This window comes from Erinaceus europaeus, chromosome 8 (genome assembly GCF_950295315.1).
Source record: "Erinaceus europaeus chromosome 8, mEriEur2.1, whole genome shotgun sequence".
Classification (NCBI taxonomy): Eukaryota; Metazoa; Chordata; class Mammalia; order Eulipotyphla; family Erinaceidae; genus Erinaceus; species Erinaceus europaeus.
In genome coordinates this window covers 29452798-29474700 of record NC_080169.1, presented here as the reverse complement: position 1 = coordinate 29474700, position 21903 = coordinate 29452798, and the positions used below count along the sequence as shown (strand labels likewise).

Here is a 21903-nt window from a genome sequence, read left to right as displayed (position 1 = left end):
TATTTATTTCCCCTTTAGTTGCCTTTGTTGTTTTAATAAAAAACAATAATAATTGTTGTAATTGATGTTGTCATTGTTGGGTAGGACAGAGAGAAATGGAGAGGGGAGGGGAAGCCTGAGAGGGGAAGAGAAAGATAGACACCTGCAGACCTGCTTCACTGCCTGTGAAGCGCCGGGGGCTCGAACCGGGATCCTTAGTCAGTCTTTGTGCTTTGTGCCACGTGCGCTTAACCCGCGGCACTACCGCCCGACTCCCTGTTAGAAATATTTTTAGAATTAAGTTAAGGAAACAAGAAAAGTAGCATTATTCACGAAGAAAATGAAGTGCAATTTTTGGATCCTTGAGTATACCTTAGGAGAAAATATAAGAAATGATAGCAGGAAAGGAAAGGAACTGAACTATAGAGATTCTTTATGCCTAGAGTATAACAGGAACTAAGTCATGAATGGACACCATCTACCTTTGTGACACTCACACTGGACAGCAGGAAAAAAAAGCAGAAAGAGATGAAATTCCTTACGCCTGTCCTTGAGCTTTACGCCACATGCACTTAACCCACTGCACTACCGCCCGACTCCCAGAGATGAAATTCCTTTGAAGCTATTATCCTAAACATACTTCCCTTGTTATATCTACTTGATCTTGTAATTTGAATATTACACAATGACTCAATGTTCACCTCTGAAAAACAAATTTCAATTTTGAGAGACAATATTGGTAGGAAGTTTCAAGAAACATGACACTCAAACTTTCCCAAATGGTAAAAAAAAAAAAAAAAAAAAAAAGTCACTAGGCTCTGGTTCCTTTTTTCTACTTGTGATAGTTTGCTTGTCTCCATTATAAACTCCTTTTTAAAAAATAATTCAAAGTAATTAAAAAACTTTAATTTAATTATTTCACTAATTATTATTATTATTATTTTACCAGACACTGATTAGCTCTGGCTTAGGGTGGTGTGGGGCATTGAAACTAGGATTTCTGAGCCTCAGGCATGAGAGTCTTTTTGCATAACCATGATGCTATCTACCAGCACCCTGTAAACTTTTTGTGTATGTTTTTGGTTTTTCCTTGCCACTGGGGTTATCGCTGGAGCTCAGTACCTACATAACTCCTTTATTTCTAATGGCCACTTTTAATAGAGGGTGAGATACAGGAAGAGAGAAGGAGAGAGACACAGAGAAGGAGAGAAACCTAAAGATCTACCACTCTTGAACCCCCCCCCACTCTTCTGGGTGAGCCCCTTGTGTATAAAATGTTTTATTTTACTTATTTTTATGAGATTTTTTCCCTATTTACTTATTTATTTTGCCTCCAGGGTTCTTGCTGGGCTCAGTGCCTGCACTATGAATCCACTGTTCCTGGAGGCCATTTTTTGCCTATTTTATTGCCCTTATTGTTGTTATTATTATTGTTGGATAGGATAGAGAGAAATCGAGAGCGGAGGGAAAGACAAGAGGGGGAGAGAAAGATAGACACCTGCAGACCTGCTTCACTATTTGTGAAGTGACCCCCCTGCAGGTGGGGAGCCAGAGGCTTGAGCCAGGATCCTTGTATGAGTCCTTGCACTTCACGCCATGTGCACTCAACCTGCTGTGCTACCACCCATCCCTGAAATGCAGGGGAAAGAAAATGCACATCTACACTAAGACTACACATTCATGTCTGAAAATGTGCCACAGCCAGGACTGCATAACAAGGACACACAAAAAAAGGGAAGAATACATTTATCAGTGCATTTCTGTTGAACATATAATAAGCGTAATTCAATTTGAAGTACTGGTTAATGATCAGAGAATCTCGCTCACAACACTTCATGACTGTGATAATGTTATTATCTTAATTTGGCAGTGACAACAGCAAATATTGATAATATTATGCCAGCATATTATACAGAATATAAACATCAACTTCAAATAACACTTCATTTTATTTGGTTTGGGAGGAAAACAGAAGTGAAGAATTAAAAAAAAAACATGTGAAGAATTAAATGATTTTGAAGAAAAGAAGAATTTAAAATAATAATCATTTAGTTATATTGGATGCAAGATCTGATACAAACTTTATAGAACAGATAATAATTACCTTTAAATTACTCATGTCCCAAATGCAAATATTCCCTTGTGCACATTTGATCTCTCTCTTTCTCCAACCCCCCCCCCCCCTTGAGTGAGTCAGAAAGGCACAGAGTGAGTTTGTGTAAGAGACCACAGCATGAAGCTTTCTTCATTGTGTGGGGATCACGCTCAAACCTGTGTCACATACATGACAAAGCTATTTCACTGGCGTTACACATTTGACCTCTCAAATGCTGTTGGATAGTTAAAAAAATGATAATGAAACTACATCTAAACAAAACATGAAGTCCAGGAATATTGTATTGTTGCAAGCATATATAAAAACATAATGAATTGCAACAGAAAACCATCTAAAGTGGTCTGGGAAGTGGCTCAGTGGATAAAACATTGAACTCTTAAGCATGAGGTCCTGAATTCAATTCCCAGCAGTACATGTACCAGAGTGATGTCTGGTTCTTTCTCTCTCTGTGTGTCTCTTTCATGAATAAGTAAATAAAATCTTTAAAAAAAAAGATGGAAAATCATCTAAAATACTTCAAGGATTTTTTTTCTTTGTCCACTAGTGTTACCACTGGGGCTTGGTACTACAAATCCCAGTGGTCGGTCTCTCTCTCTCTCTCTTTCTCTCTCTCTCTAGCACGCTTCCCCTCTTCCTCTCTTTCTATTTTTATTGGATAGGACAGAGAGAAATTAAGAGAGGAGGGCAACATAGAGAGGGAGAAAGACAAACACCTGCAGACCTGCTTCACCACTTGTGAAGTGTTCCCCCAACAAGTGGTGAGTGCAGTCTCAAACCCAGATCCTTATACAGAGTAATATCTGTGCTTAAATTAACCAGGTGCACCATTGCTCAGCCCCCAAATTAGTATTTCTTATTCTACTTTCATATGAGAGTGAATAATGTAAAGATAAGCAAAACCTCTAGACACTGTATTTAAAGTATTGAACAGGATCTTTTTTTTTTTTTTTTGCCTCCTGTCACTGGGATTATCAGTACTGACGAGTGTTAACAGACATCCCAATGCTCAGATAACATAGAGACGGAAAACAATTTTAAAATAGTTTTTAAGCCTTTTAAAGAAAGATATTACCATTTTATGGTTTATTTTATGAATAGAGAGAGAGCCCAGAACACCACTGATTTAACCATGGGCCACACATAAGCAAGTCCTGCATTCTTCCCACTACTACTTTTAGTTATGTACAAATACTCTCTTAGTTATGTACAAATTTGCTATTGAAATTAACTTATAAACATTCTAAGAGTAGCAGTATTAATGAGTCACTGATGTATGAGGAATCAAAAACCTTAAATTTGCTTTCTGAATTCTGAGTCTTATTAAGACTGTGTAGTATATTTACAGCAAAAATCCACCAAGAATTTCCAAATGCTTTAGAAACTTTCAGGATGTACTTAACTTAGCCACTGGGGAACACAACTTCTCAAAATTAAATTTTACTTCAGAAACTACCTAAGTTTATACTATATTTGAGGATTATGATGTCATAAAAGACTATCAAGTGTAGCAGTTAGCTCTACATAAGTTGAGATAATAGAATAAGGGTTGAAACTGCCACATGATGTCATTTATGTGAAAATGAGACAAGTAACTTTCAAAACATTACTAGTAACCTTGACTTCCTAATTTTTTTCATGAGCATTTCAGGCTTCACTGATAATCTGATTTTTAAAAAATTGGAGGATAAGAGAGAACACTGCTCAGCTGTGTTTATGTAAGGTAGTGGTGAAGGACTGAGTCTGTGGTCTCTAAGACCTCTGGCATGTGAACTGGTGTTCTAACAGGTTAAGCTGCCTCCTTGAACCAGTAACTAGCTTTGTTCATATACTATTAATACTATACATTTTATATTTACTTCAAAGTTGTTTGTTAAAATAACTTTATTATTTTATTTGGTTTTGACAACATGATCTTACTTTTGAGTAAAGGCATCTTTTTCCAATTAGGTAAAGCCACTATATAGATTACCAGTAGTTCTAAAACCCACTGAATCGAGCCAGGACATATATCCTTTAAGCTGGAGTGTGTCTTTCTAGATACCACATATAAGTAGGTGGCACTGATCTTACCTCTCAGATTTATTATGTGTGTGTGTGTGTGTGTGTGTGTTTTATCTCGGGGCCTCAGTGCCTACATGATGAATCTGCTCCCAGCAGTCATTTGTTCTCTTTTTTTGTCTTTATTTTTATTTGATAGAATGGACAGAAATTAAAAGAAGGGGAGTTAAGAAGAGAGAGAAAGAGAGACATCTGCAGAACTGCTTCACCATTCCTGAAGGTAGGAACTGGGGGACTTCAGCTGGTTCCTTGTACATGGTACTAATGTCTGCTATTTCCCTGCCCGGATCATACCTCTCTTTATTGTTACCTCTTAAACTCATCTTCCTCACCCTATTTGGAACAGGAATTCAATTTCATGTGGTCCATGAACACATCTGGTTGCAAAAGTCTCAGTGTATATTTCCAAATTATGATAATTTACGTTACAGGGTGTACTTAATTTAGCCACTTTTAAAAATGAATTCATTTTAATGAGAGAGGGGGGGAGAGAGAGAGAGAGAGAGAGAGAGAGAGAGAGGAAGAGAGAGAGAGAGAGAGACCAATGCACTCACTGCTCAGCTCTGGCTTACCGTGGTGCCGGGGAATGAACCCCGTACCTTAGAACCTCAGACTTGAAAGTGTTTTTGCATATCATGTTGTCTCCCCACTCCACTGACTTGCAATTTTTTAAGTTTACATTAGTACAAAAGTGATAGGCATTCAGTAGCAAAACGAAATTTTGAATTCTAAATTTTGGTCTTTTCCTGAGTTAGCAATGTGATACTTTCTGGTGACAGTGGCTCTCAGTCAGCTTTGTGGTCAGCAGGGTAAACACTGTGCTGAACTGACTCACCTTTTAATTGTCTTTAAATGTGGTGTCAGGGAATGAACCCAGGTCCTTGCATATATGCCCAATACTACTGAGCTAGCTTCCCCAACCCAACTGAAAGTAAATGCTGTGTGTGTGTGTGTGTGTGTGTGTGTGTGTGTGTGTGTGTGTGTGTGTGTGTGGTGTGTTTGTGTCTGGTTTACAGCATTAGAAGTTTTAGGAATACAGTTTCACACCTATAGATGTGTATATACTATTTGCCACACTCACCAAAGTTCCAGTGTCATTACCCAGAGACCCCTCTGTCTACCTCACACTCTTCACCTCCCCTTTCCCTCTAACAACTACCACAATTTTTGACAGCACTTAAGAGTCAGTTTGGTTGCTACTTTATTGAAAGTTCGTTGGTTTTAGTCATTTATATTCCATATATGAGTGAAACCCTCTGGTAGTTTTTTTTTCACTTCTTTGTTTACTACACCTAGCATTATCACCTCCAACATTCCATCCATTTTGTCTAAAAAGACACAATATCAGTTTTGTAAATGTCAGAGTAAGAACTAGAGCTAGAGCCTAGTGCTAGGCCTTAGGATTAGCAAAATGTCTGAGTAATATTCAATTTATATATTTTACAGCTTCTTTATCCAATAATCTAATGATGGACAGATATAGGATCCACCCCATATTTTAGCTACCATGAGTAGCACAGCTATAAAGGTAGGAATATATATCTATATCTATATATCTATCGATCTACATATATATCTTTTTAAAAAATTTATTTATTTTCCCTTTTGTTGCCCTTGTTGTTTTTCATTGTTGTTGTAGTTATTGTTGTTGTTATTGATGTTGTCGTTGTTAGATAGGACAGAAATAAATGGAGGGAGGAGGGAAGACAGTGAGAGGGAGAGAAAGACACCTGCAGACTTGCTTCACCACCTGTGAAGTGACTCCCCTGCATGTGGGGAGCCGGGGGGCTTGAACCGGGATCCTTACTCTGGTCCTTGAGCTTTTGCGCCACCTGCCCTTAACCTGCTGTACTACTGCCTGATTCCCAGATTACGTATATCTTTAGGAAGTAGATTTTCCCTTTCCTTCAGATAAATAATGGCCAAATTTTTCTTCTTTCTTTCCTTCCTTCCTTCCTCCCTCCCTCCCTCCCTCTCTTTGTTTCTTTCTCTCTCTCCTTTTTAGTATCACTCCACAATACAGTTATCTCCCCCAATGTCCTCTACAGTGCTCACACATGGTGTTTGGCTTGGAACTCAGAGTCTCAGAAAAAGCAAAGCATGTGCTCCACTGATGAGTTTTCTCCCAGCCTTCCATCATTGCATTGGGACTTAAATACACACATACATATATTTATGATGAGTTTATCAGGGAAGTAGTCAAACATAACTTAAAGATCCATGTGTAGGTTTGTACTTTTTCCTCATAGGGCAATATTTTTGCCCCTAAAAGATCAAGACTTTCTATTTTAGATTGAAGCACTGTTCTCAATTCTTCTTAAGCATTTGGACTCACCTAGAAAAGTCGTTAATAATAGCAAACCCCAGTCTCCAGGTTTCTAATTCAGTAGAGCTGAATAAAGGGTTTGTATTCTTAACATATACCTAAGGGATACTGTTACTGCTGGCCAAGGAATTATATTTGAGAACCATTTCTTTTAAATGTCGGCAGTGAGTATATTCAATAATTTCACACTGAAGAGAACCCTGAATAGAAAATCATGGCTGTCACTGGTCATCTCCATCAGGAACAACATAATGGACCCCTCTGTGGGCCCCTATCGGACCTGGCCCTCAATGTGAATCAACAAGAGTAGGGAATGTTCCATTTTCTGAAGGGAGGCTGGGTAGCATACTCTGCCTATCACCCAAGGATGATGGATCCTGAAATTGGCAGAGCCTAGCCATGATCACAGAATGTGAGCTCAGACCTATAGGGATGCAGAGGTTACATAGGCTCCTGTGCTGACTATGGGCCCCAGATCAGATCAATAGGATTTACAGATAACAATATTTATATACTTTTCCCATATTTGAAAGCTACTCTCTTCTCTGACCCAGCTTTCTGGTCTTTTTTCCAATTGTGACACCATTCCCTCCAGACAATAGCTTATGTCACCTGCATATTGGATGTCAGGTGCAGGCAAAAACTACTTGGGTCATGGGCCTCTTGACATACACCTAAAATAGACCTACTAGCTTTTTCCAAAATGGAGACCCCAAATCTTCATCCATAATATTCTTGCCTTTAGGCTCATGATTAGTCAACAATTTGGTTTGCTTTCTATCATAACTATTTTTCAGCCACCATGTTCCAGATGCTACCATGATGGCAACCAGACTTCCCAGGGCAGATGACCCCACCAATATGTCCTGGAGCCCCACCTGTCCAGATCCGTGTCCCACTAGGGAAAGAGAGTGATAGGCTGGGAGTATGAATCGACCCGTCAATGCTCCTGTTCAGCAGAGAAGAAATTACAGAAGTCAGACCTTCCACCTTCTGCACCACATAATGTCCCTGGGTCCATACTCCCATGGGGTTAAAGAATAGGAAAGCTATTGGGAAAGAATGGGATATGGAGTTCCAGTGGTGGGAATTGTGTGGAATTGTATCCCTCTTATCATATGGTCTTGTCAGTGTTTCCATTTTATAAATAAAAACATGGATAGAAAGAAAGAAAGAAAGGAAGGAAGGAAGGAAGGAAAGAAGGGAGGAAGGAAGGAAGGAAGGAAGGAAGGAAGGAAGGAAGGAAGGAAGGAAGGAAGGAAGGAAAGAATAAGGAAATGAAGAAAGTCATGGCATTTTTTGGTCACTAGGTGGCAGAAGATACATACAAATCTCTGCATACAGTTTTCCATAAATTAAACCTAGTCACTTTGGGAGCTACTCTTTCCTGACTCAGCTTTTTAGTTCCATTTCCAACTTTGACACCAACTCCTCAGAAATTACCTTTAACCCAGCTGCATATTTATTTTTGCTCAGGCAAAAATTAATAAAGTCATGGGTTCCTTGGAATATACTAAAATAGACTTCTTAGCTTTTTCCACAATGGAGACCCCAAAATCTCATCTACTCTATTCTTACATTTAGGTTCCTGAATATTAAACAGTTTGTTCTGCTTTATATCTTAATGCTTTTCAGCTACCAAGTTCCAGATGCTACTATGATGCCAACCTGACTTCCTTGGACAGATGACCTCACCAATGTGTCCTGGAATCCCACCTCCCCCAGATCGTGCCCTACTAGGGAAAGAGAGACAGGCTGGGAGTATGGTTCGATCAGCCAATGCCCATATTCAGCAGAGAAGCAATTAAAGAAACCAGACCTTCCACCTTCTGCACCCCATAATGACCCTGGGTCCATAATCCCAGAGGGATAAAGAATAGGAAAGCTATCCAGGGATACAGAGTTCTGGTGGTGGGAATTGTGTGGAGTTCTACCCCTTTTATCCTATGTTTTTTCGTCAGTGTTTCCTTTTTATAAATAAAAATTAAAAGAAAATTTAAAAAAGGATTGGAAAGCTATCAGGGGAGGAGATGGGATATGGAGCTCTGGTTGTGGGAATTGTGTGGAATTATAGACTTCTTATCCTATGGTCCTGTCAGTGTTTCCATTTTACAAATAAAGGTAAAAAAAATAGGGAGCTGGGACTGGGTGGTGGTGCAGTGGGTTAAGCACACATGGTGCAAGGCACAAGGACCAGTGTAAGGATCCTGGTTCGATCCCCCTGGCTCTCCACCTGCAGGGGAGGGCTGCAGGTGTCTATCTTTCTCTCCCCCTCCCTGTCTTCCCCTCCTCTTATCAATTTCTCTCTGTCCTATCCAACAACAACAATAATAATAATAACCACAATGATAAACAACAAGGGCAACAAAGGGGCAAAAAAAAAAAAAAAAAAAAGCCTCCAGGAGCAGTGGATTAGTAGTGCAGACACTGAGTCCCAATTGTAACCCAGGAGGCAAAAAAAAAAGGAAAGCTTCCAATTAAATATGAAACTCTGGTGTTGAGAATTGTACCCCTCACCCCTCTTATCCTACAGTCTTGTCAATCATAATTAAATCAATTTCAGAAAATGATTTCCTGAGAAGAAAAAAATAGCAAAAAATTAAACCTAGTTACAATTGTGAGATAAGACAGTTGAGCAGAGTTTTTCTGCATACTGTCTGCTACCCTGGCAAATGTCCAAAGTGATGTGCCAAGAAGAATTTGAAGAGCACCTGTGAGAAAGAAGCACACCATCAACACAACAGCAAATAGCGTGCAGTGAACCAGGTCCTGGTGAAAGGCTATTTGCAGCCAACATCCCACTTGAGGAGGCTAATCACCCAGCAGTCCATGCAGCTGCCATGGCTGAATTAGACCAGCTGATAGCAGCACATTTGACAGATGAATAGGAGAATAAGAACAACTCAATCAATAAAATTATGAACAAGATCAATCCATTTAGAATTTTAAATTTATGTGTTGATTGTATGGCTAAAACACATATGTCCAAATGATTCAGATATCAGGCTAAGTAGATCTACAAGATACCTAGATATCTGACAGACAGGGAAAAAGAAAAAAAAGGAGCTGGGTAGTGTCTGGCCTCCAGGATGGCATCCCTAATGGGGTTTCATTCTCTCTCTCTCTCTCTCTCTCTCTCTCTCTCTCTCTCTCTCTCTCTCATTTTGGAAATGTCCCTCTGTGGAAAGTCCTGGGCTGGATGCTGCAAAAATTACCCTAAAAGCCGATTTTAAAATGAAGATCCCTCTTTCTCAACCCCATCAATTACAACAATTATAACTACAGTAGTAATAAAAAATAAGGGCACCAAAAGGGAAAAATATATATGTATAAAAATGCACTGTAAGAGAAGGAGTCAGCAACTGAGTGGAATATGTCATCTAAAAGAACTGTGAAGATGGCTGGAGATGGTCAGCAGATGTCCTTTAATTGCTCTGCTGTTGTGAGGATGCTAATATGGCTAAGAGTCCAGGCTTTACAGTCAGGATTACCTAGGTTCAAAGTACAGCTCTACTTCCTACTATCTGGTCTGGGGTAGTTACTAACCTTCTTGAAGGCTTCTGCTTCCCAACAGATGAGGGAAATCATGCATTTCATGGACAATTGCCATTGGAAGTAAATGAGCTAACACATGGAAAAATGTTGCACATGGTTCTTTGTACAGAGCAGAGGGTTATTATAAATAACACATGATGCATCCATAGTGCTAAGAAAAAAATAAAGAAAAAAAAACTTAGAGCTTTCAAGATACCACTATCCACTCTTTATCTTATCTGTGACCCTAGCATGCTTGCTCTTTTTATGGATATTATTTTCCAGTATTATTCACTGGAAAGATTTTATCTATTCTCATTCTAGAGTAACTGATGCAAACCTGACTACAGTCACTTTCCAGGTCACTACTCTCAGTATGGTTTCAGAAGCTGGCATTATCATGGGGGATCCATTTGCCTAGAATTTATGTTCATTCTTGGGGTTGCTGCCTTTCTAAGTCTCTCTAATAAAATGATCATGTTCTAATAGATGCTTGATGACATGACAGTGAATCAAGAATATGGAAGAATACATCTTTGGTCTGGCTTCTAGTTTTTTCCTTTCCTGGATCTTTGACAGAAAAGCACTGTGCAGGTACAGGGAAGAGCTCAAGTACTGGGAAATAATCATGTGTAAAGCACCAGAAAAGGGCTTAGTCATTAGCAAATAGACTTGAAAGCAGCTTTCCCCAACATGCATTACCAGTCTGGGCAGCTCCCCCAACCACCCCCACCCCCCATAAACAGACAGCAGAGATTGCTACAGATCAAGCCAAATTAGGAATCGGAAACCAAGCTCCTTGGCTCTCACTGCTCACTGGTTTCCTCTGTCAGATAGTGAGTGTCTATCATTACAGACCAGCTTTCCGTACCCTGCATCCAGGGGACATCAGCAGTGCTAAGACTTCTTAGTCTATGGGGAATCTCAAGTGAACAGTAAAATCATTGGCTTTGCCTTTCGGAAGAGGGCGAAAACACACTTCCCATTTCTCACTGCTAACTCTGAAATGGGGTTGCGGTTGGAAGAAGCCCAGGAAGCAGCTTACTTCCTGCCTCCTGAGCATCCAGACTGCCTGGGGCTTTTAGGTGCATGAGGGAGGGGAGACAGCAACTGCATGGGCTGTAGTGGAGAATGAGTTCCCACTTCCTGGAAAGTTCCAGGTCATGGGAGCCATTGAACATAGGCTCAAACTGTTATTTCAGCCAGTTGGACTGGCCAAAGCCCTAGGCAGCCCTACTCACAATCATTGAAGAGTGAGTGAAAAGACTTTTGACATTCTTTCTAAATGTGTTACTGGCAGAGGGCCCACTTTTGTTATTAGTTGTCTGTTAGGCTTAGAGAGTGTTCTTGGTTATTCACTTTTGGGGGCTGTCTTTGAATCAAATTACATTTCCTTTAAAAGGTGTCAACAAAGCTCGAGAAATAGCTCACTTGGATAGTGTGCTGCTTTGCCATGTGTGTGACCAGGTTTGAGCCTGGCCCCCACTGTATTGTATTTAATGTCAAGGTCTCTTCCCCTCTCTCTACTCCTCTGCCTCTGTCTCTATTTAAAAAACATTTATTTCTTAATTTTTAGAAAAATTGGTTTCAACACACAAGTCATCAGAAATGTTTCTTTAGGCTAGCAACACCATTCACGGGGAGGAGGGTACCTGTTTTGCCATGTGTGTGATGCAGGTTCAAATTCAGTCTCTTCTGAAGCTTCAGTGCTCTGGCATCTTCCCTTCTCTTCCTCTACCTCTTTGGCTCTGATTTTCTATCTGAAACAGTTTCCCTGGAACAGGGAGGCTCCAGAAATGATAACAATAACAATAATGAGAAAGCATAAAAAGCCTCTTTGATTTCCTGCTCCACAGGATTATAGTCAGAAAATAACCTCTCACAAGTAAACTCCTGTTTGTTGGTATTGGTCTTGATCCATCACTCTGAAGACATCCTCTGACAAGTAGTATGGAAAATGGGCAGTGACGGGCTATCACTCCTGACCAAGACAAAAATATGATGGGTTTAGAACAGTTGCTACCCCTTTAGCAGAGCAATAAAAAGGCTCCCAGATTTTAGCAAGCATGGTCTTATGTCAAAAGGTTCTTGGATTACTAAAACTTCGAGTCAATTGGCTGATAATAAATTCAGGTATTTGAATAATGTCTGCTGAGATAGTCTTTTCTCATCTTCAGTTTATAATGAAGTGGGACAGACCAAAACTTATGGGGAGCACAGCGAGTTGCTGTAATTCTTTCACCCATACCCTGCTATAGCAGTAAAATAACAACTGTTGGAAATCTCTTTGGGGTTCTTGCTATGTGAGAATCAATGTATCAGGCTTTCCCACTGATCATTTATGATCTTCACAATAATTCTTCAAGAATCAGAGCTGAATGGCCCCTTTGGAAGAGACTGCTAAGGTTTGAGGAGGATAAGCCACACCTCAAAATAGCATTGGCAACAGTAAGAATTTGAATCCAATCCAGTATGATGTACCAGCTTGTACGATCCTCTTCCATCCTGCCCTCCTAGTCATCCGTCTCCAGTCCTGTCATTCTTAGGCTATGTCTAGCTCCTTCAATACAGTAAAGACACTGTGGGTTAAACCAAGTGAACAAGATTCAAAGTAATTCAGTAAATGAATACTGAGTGGGGTGAACAGAGCAGGCTGTTTCAGCTCCCTTTCCACTCATAGGCTCAACCAAGCCCATGGAACACATAACCTTACGAATGACGCCAGGATCTGCATTCTTAACGGGCTTACCCTCTGCCTGAACTTGTAGGACTCTGTCAGATTAAAGCTTCAGGTGGTTTCATGTCTCCTGTCAAAGTCTCCCCAGAACTCAGGCTCTGGTTTCCTTTTGTCTCAAGTCAGGCCTGGCTCCTTCTGGATCCACTCCAAACCAGACAACACGGACAGGATGCATGAAAGAGTGTTGAAACAGTTTAAAGAATGAGCCACTTTAAGTCATGAACACAGCAGGAAAAGCTTGGGGGGCACTAAGGGCTAAAAATATATTTTGAAAGCAGTGAAGGTAAAATTGTTGGTTTGAAAACCAACAAAGAAAACTTTGATTTTTATTTTAAAGCTATTCCATATATATATATATACATATATATATACATATACATATATATGCATATATATATATGTGTTATAAGGATATAAATATAGGATATAGGATATATCCTATAGGATATATAGGATATATATATAAATATATCCATCCTATATTTATGTCCTTATAACACTGAGACACTGAAAGTAAGACATCTCTGAAAGTACTATCAATACAATATGGCCAAATGTTTGGAAATAATGTTTAGAATCAAAGACTTTGGAGAAATGCAAAATGCCACTGTTTTGTTAGACATATTCCATTCTGTTGTAAAACCACATGTACACAGTAAATGAAGAAGTATGGTTAACCAGTGTTGGGGTGGGGTGAGAGAGGAGCAGAATTCAGTCAACATTAGATATGCTACACACAGGATTCATCTCCTAATAAAGAATAAAGTCTTTATTCATTACTGAACTCACACAATTTGATCCTTCCCACTAGACTCTCTTTAAAAAAATTGCTTATAAAAAGCCTTTTCTCCCCTTCTCATGACAGGCAAAGAGAATCAATCTCTCTCTCTCTCTTAAAACTGTTTTTTGCCTGATCTGGTAGCAATCCATCCTGTTAAGCACCTCATTATCATGCACAAGCCTTTGCTGTCCAACTACACAGGAGAAGCTTCATGAGCTGTGAAGCTGGTCTGCTCTCTCCCTCGCTATTCTACCCTCCCCTCTCAATTTATTCCTGTTCTATTCAATAATATTGGAAGGAGGGAGTGAGGAAGAAACTGGCCACCAAGACTGATAGATTCATAGTGCCAGCAGCAGCCCTAATGATAACCCTAGCAGTAAAAAAAAAAAGTCTGACTCTGACTAACTCCTGACTCCTAGACTGTGGTAAGGCATAGACATGACTTTCACTTAAGGCATTCCTATTTCAAGAGCAAACAGACAGATATTTCTTACAGAGAGCTCCACTTACTTCCAGAGCCTGAGGTCTCTCTCTCTCTCCTCCCCCCCCCCCCATGACTGCTCCTTCTGTCTCCTCCCTGAACCTGTGTGTGTGAGATGGGAGGGGGATAGTGATGACACATCAGCTCCCAGACTAGGTTTTGCATTCAGCTAGAGAAAGAGATAAACATCACAGCACCTGAGCTTTACTTGGTGCCACTGTGGTACTTCCCATGTGGTGCTAGGGTTTGAACCTAGGTCATATATAGATAACCTGGTAAGTTATCTCTCCTTCCCCTAATGCATATTTTAATATAGACCTTATTTATTTTTATCAGAGGGAGAGGGAGAGAGCTGAAGGAGAGGGAGAGAGATAAGGAGAACCAGAGCCCTGTTCTGGCATATGGTGGTATCAGGATTAAATTTGGGACCGCTGGGGCCTCAAGCATGACAATCTGGTGCACTGCCTCTGTGTTATCTCCTGTCTCTTCCCAACCTCTTTCCATTAAATAACCTCAATCATCTTCTTTATTTCATTTCCTTGGTGATTTCATACACTCTTGTTACCGTCTATAGCACCTATATACTGAGGTGCCCAAATTGTACCCCGGCCCAGACACCTTTTCAGTATACCAGCCCACATTCCTGAATACCACCTTCATTAAACAGAATGCCTGGTATTTCCCCACAATGAATCCACAAATAGTCTCTCTAGCACACTCAGCAGCATCTCTATTCCTCTAGGTGTTGGAGTAAAAAAACTATGGAGTAGCCCTTGCCACATCCCCTTCTCTGATAACTGATCCAACAATTTCCAGAGAAGTTGTTGGCTTCAGACTATGTTCTGGGGGCTGGAAGATGGCTCATCCAGCAGGGCATATTCTTTGTCATGCATGAGGATACAGCCACCACATAGGAGCACCATGCAAAGGGGAAGCTTCACAAGTGGTTAAACAGTACTGTGGTAGATATCTCTCTTCCTCTTCTATCTCTTCTTCTCTGCCCTTCACTAGAAAAAAAAAAAGTCCACCAGAAGCAATGGAATTATGCTAACACAAAGCCCTAGTGAAGCCTTGATAGCAAAAATCAACAATTCATAGTCAGATTTTTCTCTATACACTTACTCCATGGTGATCTCCATTATACTTGGAGGAAAAGCTAGCATCTATACAATTGCCGATAGTACCCTCTCAGCTTTCTCTCTGACTTCATCTTGTGGCCCCTCCAAACTGGCCTCTTGGCTTCTCCTTGAGCACAGTGAACTACTCCTACCTCAGAACTTGCCACTTGCTATCCCCACTTCCCTCAGAATTTTGTCCAGATGTTGGTTGCTCAGTAAGGTCTGCCAGGCCACCCTACTTTATACAGATATAAAACTCTCATTGCCTTACTGGTAATCTTCGCTCCTAGCTCTTTACACTATCTAACTTACTTATACTTGTTCATTGCCTGTCTCACCAACAAGAATGTAAGCCACAAGAAAGGCTATTTCTTTCTGTTTTGTCCATTGTGTGTCCCCAAGACTTAGAAATGTCTCTAGGCACACCATAGGAGCTTACTAAGTATTTGTGGAAGGAATAACTGAACACTATACAAACAGCTAGTACTTTAGAGCTCTGTAACAATGGCCATCCTGGAATTCTTACTAGAACAGCCAAACCCAACCTGACATATTACCAGAGTTCACTTGTGACAGATATAACCTCATGTGTCTGAAATGAAGCCAAGAGATGTAACAACCTTGTTTCTCCTTCTCAAATACCCAGGTCACCAAATTCTGGAAATTCTCCTAACCTACCTTTGCCAAGAATCATGAACACACATTCAGGAGTTAATACTGTCTCAGAATCAGTAAATTTTCTATGTCTCAGTGTTCTTTACCCACTAGGGCTAAGAATAATCCCTGTGTCTTAAATCAGACCTTTGCTCAGATTCTCCTTGGCCTGAAATGACCATGAGCTGACCTCAGTTCTCACCCATTTCATTACTTACACTTTTTTTGGTGCTGAATTTACTTCTCACAAAGGTGTGCATTATTCAAACTGTGCTTGAATCTTGACTTAATCAAGACCAAATTTATTTTTTCCATTTTATTTTTATGCAACAGAGGGAACAAATCAATGTTCACTCATATATGGTGCTGTGCACTGAACCTAGGTGCTAATGCATGCAAGGCATGCGCTCTCAGTCATCTCACCTGCTCAAGTCTCAGTTCCTCAGACTCTGAACGTCTCAGTTTCTTCATCTGTAAAATGAAAAGTATAGCAGTCCTCACCTGGCAGGTTTGTGGCAAGACTTGATTGTATTAGTAGATACAGAGTGCTTCTTCTTCTAGCGTTTGCCCTTCTTCCGTAGCCAGTCAACAGCGTCAGGTTGAAAGCTGTCAGGAGTGGCTTGTTGCTGGCTTTGAAAGTGACTGGGATCCATGTGGATTCAGTCGGCTAGGAAGGATCGTCAGTTTCCCCAATGAATGGGTACTCACGGGATGCACCACGAGAAGGTTGATCCAATGCATCCCACAGAGTGCTTAATACAGGGCACACAGTAAGTGCTCAGTAATTGTTAAATGTCATTATCATCATGGTTGTTATAACATTATCATTAGACACAGTATCTTATTTGACTTTTTATTTCTAGCAGCTGGTATAGAAATGCTCAGGAAAAGTTTACTGGATAGATGGATTAATGAATGAATGAGGATGTGCTGCTTTAGTGAGAGGCTCTATACTTTCGTTTCTGGTTACTGTGAGCCTTGGCCCTAGTAATTCTCAGGAAAAGAATCTGTTGACTTTTAAATGAATGGTGCACAGGAAGGTTTCTGTAAGCATTCTGAGGACTACAGAAATTACAGAGAAGCACTAAAAATAAACTGGTGAGATAACTGAGTGAGATGGAGCAACACTTAGAAAAAGTGGAGAGGTAGACAGACCAAGTCTGTAACTTTGGGAAAAATGTTAAATATTTCCTGTATCTTAGTGTTCTTCTCTACCAACTGTGGTTAAGAGTAGTCTCTAATTCCATTCCAGGTGGTCCACTCCCCAGTAAAGTCCCCAAACCTAGATATAGACCAGGTCACCTGAGATAGAGCATATGTTCACATGTGTCCATAAAGCAGGGAAAAATATATACCTGAAAGCAGAAGTACACACAAGAGTCTGTAGTGAGTACCCCCCAACACTTCATCTGCACTATTCCAGCCTTTAGGTCCATGATTGTTCAACAATTTGTTTGGCTTTGTATGTTAACTCTCTTTTCAGCCACCAGGTTCCTGATGCTAACATGATGCCGACCAGACTTCCCTGGACTGAGGACCCCACCAATGTGTCCTAGAGCCCCACTTCCCCAGACACCTATCCTACTAGGGAAAGAGACAGGCAGGCTGGGAGTATGGATCAACCAGTCAACGCCCATGTTCAGCGGGGAAACAATTACTGAAGCCAGACCTTCTACCTTCTGCAACCCACAACGACCTTGGGTCCATACTCCCAGAGGGATAGAGAATGGGAAAGCTATCAGGGGAGGGGATGGGATATGGAGATCGGGTGGTGGGAACTGTGTGGAGTTGTACCCCTCCTATCCTACGGTTTTGTTAATGTGTCCTTTCTTAAATAAATACAAAAATAAAAATAAAAAAAAGAGTAGTCTCTGTGTCCTAAATAAGACAATGCCTAGAAACTATAATTCAGGGTTCAGAACCTGGTAATACTCAATTACAGTTGGCTTTAAAGTCATGTTAGTGAAATGTGTACCCTCATATATGAGATCTTGATGAGAAGTTCCTAGCATAATGAGAAGAGCTAAGTCCTCAGGGATCCGTATTTCTATACCCATGGATATATATACTGAGTTTCTTTACTCTTTAGTATGTTGACTTTTATTATAATCAGTGAGTGGAAATTTATACTGGAGTTTTAGCGATGTATATGCCATGTATCTGTGTGTACATATAAGTAAATACACATACATATTATAGACACACAATGATACATATACATATATATGTATATGTATATATATACATATATATATATATCATTACTGGGAGTAGATAGCATACTGGTTATGCAAAGAGGCTCTCCTGCCTGAGGCTCCAAAGTCCCAGGTTCAATCCCCTGCACCACTACAGGCCAAATCTGAGCAGTGCTCTGGTAACAATAAATATATATCATTACCAAAGCTCCTCTTCTGCCCATAACTCAGGGACAGTCTAGATAAGTTCCTAATTCTATAATTAGAACTTCTATAACTAGAACTTCTCCATTTATCATGCACAAGATATTTCTGCAAAACTTTTCAAGCAATTACAGACAAATCTTGTTCTTCGAGAAACTTTAAAACAAAACTGAACTTTATTTCACCAGTTTTTTCTCTCCCACTTCTTCCCCTGGATCCTTTCCAAGACAATACAGGCAAACAGATGGGAGAAAAAGAAAACTAAAGCATGACAAACCAAGCACTTAATCATAGATGGCACTCATCTTCAAGCTTGCCTAATATGACTACACTTTTGTCTTGTTGGTTTAAGTCTAGAAACTATTCAGCAGTTTATAATTTATTGCCCCTTCCTACTCTGTGAAGTCTGGATGACTAACCTTTTTTTAAAAAAAGTCATATGGGAGCTGGGCGGTGGTGCAGCGGGTTAAGCACACATGGCGTGAAGCACAAGAATCGATGTAAGAATCCAGGTTCAAGCCCCCAACTCCGCACCTGCAGGGGGTTCACTTCACAGGTGGCTAAGCAGGTCTGCAGGTATCTATTTTTCTCTCCCCCTCTCTGTCTTCCCCTCCTCTCACCATTTCTCTCTGTCCTGTCCAACAATAATTACAACAATAACAACAACAATAATAACAACGATGACGATAAACAACAAGGGCAACAAAAAGGAAAAAATAAATAAATAAAAGAAAGTCTGAAGAAAAAAGTAATATGAGGACTCCAAAGTGATTAATTTCTCTGAAAACATGATTAGTAATGGAAAATTTTCTTAATGGAAACAAACTTTTCTGGCACTTGGATGAGAGGAGTGAGGAAATATTGAAGTGTTGACATCACTGACTGACTTGTTGGTATTCCAAGTACTTAGACTAGGGGTGTCAGGAGAGAGATGGAGGTGATAACTAATTTCTTTGCCTTTTAAGAATAAAAAAAAAAATCAGTTATTTATATTTTTACTTTGAAGGATTAGAAGAATACAAGACCAAGAAAGCAAGTTTGTCCTCCTTGCATGAACTTTAAAATGAAACCTTAAGATTTCTTAAGCTTAAACGATGAAAGAGGAAATGACAGAAATAAAGGTCTGAAATGGAGGAACTAATTCCTGTAGCTTTAAAAATGTCCCATTTTGGGAGTCGGGTGGTAGCGCAGTGGGTTAAGCGCCTGTAGCGCGAAGCTCAAGGACCAGCTCAAGGATCCCGGTTCCAGCCCCCCGGCTCCCCACCTGCAGGGGAGTTGCTTCACAAGTGGTGAAGCAGATCTGCAGGTGTCTGTCTTTCTCTCCCCCTCTCTGTCTTCCCCTCCTCTCTCCATTTCTCTCTGTCCTATCCAACAACAACAACAACAATAATAACTACAACAATAAAACAAGGGCAACAAAAGGGAATAAGTAAATAAATATAAAAATATTTAAAAAATGCCCCATTTTTCCCATTTCATCTTGTAAACGAAGAAACCATCAAAGGGAAATAATACTAGTTGGGCAGTGTTTATCCACCCCACTGAGTTTCTTTATTCATTAGTATCTTGACTTTTATTATAACAAATGAGTGAAAATTTATATTGGAGTTTTAGTGATGCACGTGCCATATTACGTGTGTACATATAAGCAAGTACACAATGCATATTATTTATACATATACTAGATGACTAACTCTTTAAGAATCATTCTATAAATATTATTTGGAACAGGGGTTGTTGGAGAGGATAGTAGAAAAATCACAAAGACTTAGTCTTGTTTCCTATCAAATTTTACTACTAATGATTATGCTCATTTCTCTCCTAGGAATTTACCCTAAAAATACAAAAACACCTATCCAAAGAGATCTAAGTATACCTATGTTTATAGGAGCACTATTTGTAAAAGCTCAAATTTGGAAAGAAAGCAAATGTCCAATGACAGATGAGTAATTAAGAAAGTTGTGATACGCAATGAATTACTACTCAGCTGTAAGAAATAACAAAATCTTCTCCTTTGCCATGGAAATAACAAAATCTTCTCCTTTGCCATCTCCTTTGGATGGAGCTTGAAGAAATCATGTAGATAAACCACTGAGATAAACCAGAAAGAGAAGGATGAGTACTGGATGATCTTATTCATAGATGGAACTTAAGTAGCAAAAAAAAAAAAAAAAGGAAAAACACAAGGCGAAGCTTGAACTATTGTAGGACAGTAAAGGACTCTAAAGAAGGGGAGTGGTAGGAGGAGGTTCCTAGAGAGGGAGAAAGGTTAGAAGAAGATGACCACAGGGCTATGAACTTCAATTTCATCAGGACATGGAGAGAGAAGAGGAAAAACAAAGGATATTTGGAAGTAGTAGTGGGTATGGCTGTGACTTAGAAGAGAAGGCAGGATTGTGGGAAAAAAGGGCAAATATATATATTAGTAAACCCACATCTGTGACCTTGGGAGAACTAATGGGGACACAGAACTCTGGTGGTCTGGTGGTAGGAACTGTGTGGAATTATATCCCTGTTATCTCATAATTTTGTAAATTAATATTAAACCACTAATAAAAAAACAAAGCTAGCATAGTGGTTGGCATTAAAAAAAAGGATGGGGGGTGTGTTTAAGCTCTTTTAGAATTTGTCTATCAGGTATTCCATTCAGCATCTGAAGGTCCTCCAGATCTCCCCCTCCCCTCCCAAAAAGGGGGGATATGGGGGGAATACCCAGTACACAATGAAGGAAAATCTCAATTGGTGATGGGAGTGGTCACAGACACCTATCATGGGGAGATAAAAAATTGGGTTCATGTGGTCCAGGAGGTGGCGCAGTAGATAAAGCATTAGACTCTCAAGCATGAAGTCCTGAGTTCAATCCCTGGCAGCACATGTACCGGAAAGATGTTTGGCTCTTTCTCTCTCTCCTCCTATCTTTCTCATTAAAAAAAAAAAAAATTGGATTCATATAACGGTGTTTTATAAGTTATTATTTCCACCAATACAATGATTTGAAAAAAATAAACTATGTTCAGTGGTATTTTTAATATAAGAATATATTAAATGGTGCATTTAATAAAAATTACATATTTAAATATGTTGACAGTATATAATATTAGAAAAAGGAAATTCAGTCAGCCAGGAGGTGGCTATTGCAAATATCCATGGAATTCTGATATCAAAACAATGGAGAATGGGGTGAGGGGTAGGTAGCATACTGGTTATGTAAAAAGACTCTCATGACTGAGGCTCCAAAGTTCAATTCCCCTAAACCAATATAATCCAGAGATGATCAGTGCTCTGGTAAAATAAATAAGTAAATATAAATAAATTAAAAAACCTATGGGGAAGATGCTTTCATTTTGACAATATAGTTATCATCAGCGTTTCAACTTTCTAAGATGACTTTTTCAGCTAGGCATACACAATAGGAAGAGAGAGAGAGAAAAAAAACTAGAGCACTGATACTTCATCCAATATGGTGGGGCTGGGCTTGAACCTGGGTTGCAGACATGGCAGAGCAGGTAACTGTCCAAAGTAAAGGAGTTATTCTGCCAATCCTATACACTACCTTTTAATTACCTCAAGTTGTTGAACTTTTAACTTCTTTTTACTACAATGTAATCTGTGTATTAGATGCCATCACCTGTTCTGTTCACTTTCTTTTTCTTTCTTTTTTATTTTATGTTATTTTTATTTATAAAAAGGAAACAATAAGAGGGGTGCAACTTCCCCTCC

The 21903-nt window shown here is 39.7% G+C and overlaps 1 long non-coding RNA gene and 1 other non-coding gene across 2 annotated transcripts in view; one reads left to right on the top strand and one right to left on the bottom strand.

Annotated features, from left to right (window-relative positions):
• The window catches only part of LOC132539891 (uncharacterized), a 144517-nt gene that overhangs the window by 13126 nt on the left and 109488 nt on the right, over window positions 1-21903 (bottom strand). The window lies entirely within an intron of this gene.
• On the top strand, window positions 20787-20848 carry LOC132540065 (U7 small nuclear RNA). Its single transcript, XR_009551333.1, has one exon. It is a non-coding gene; the product is annotated as a U7 small nuclear RNA (small nuclear RNA).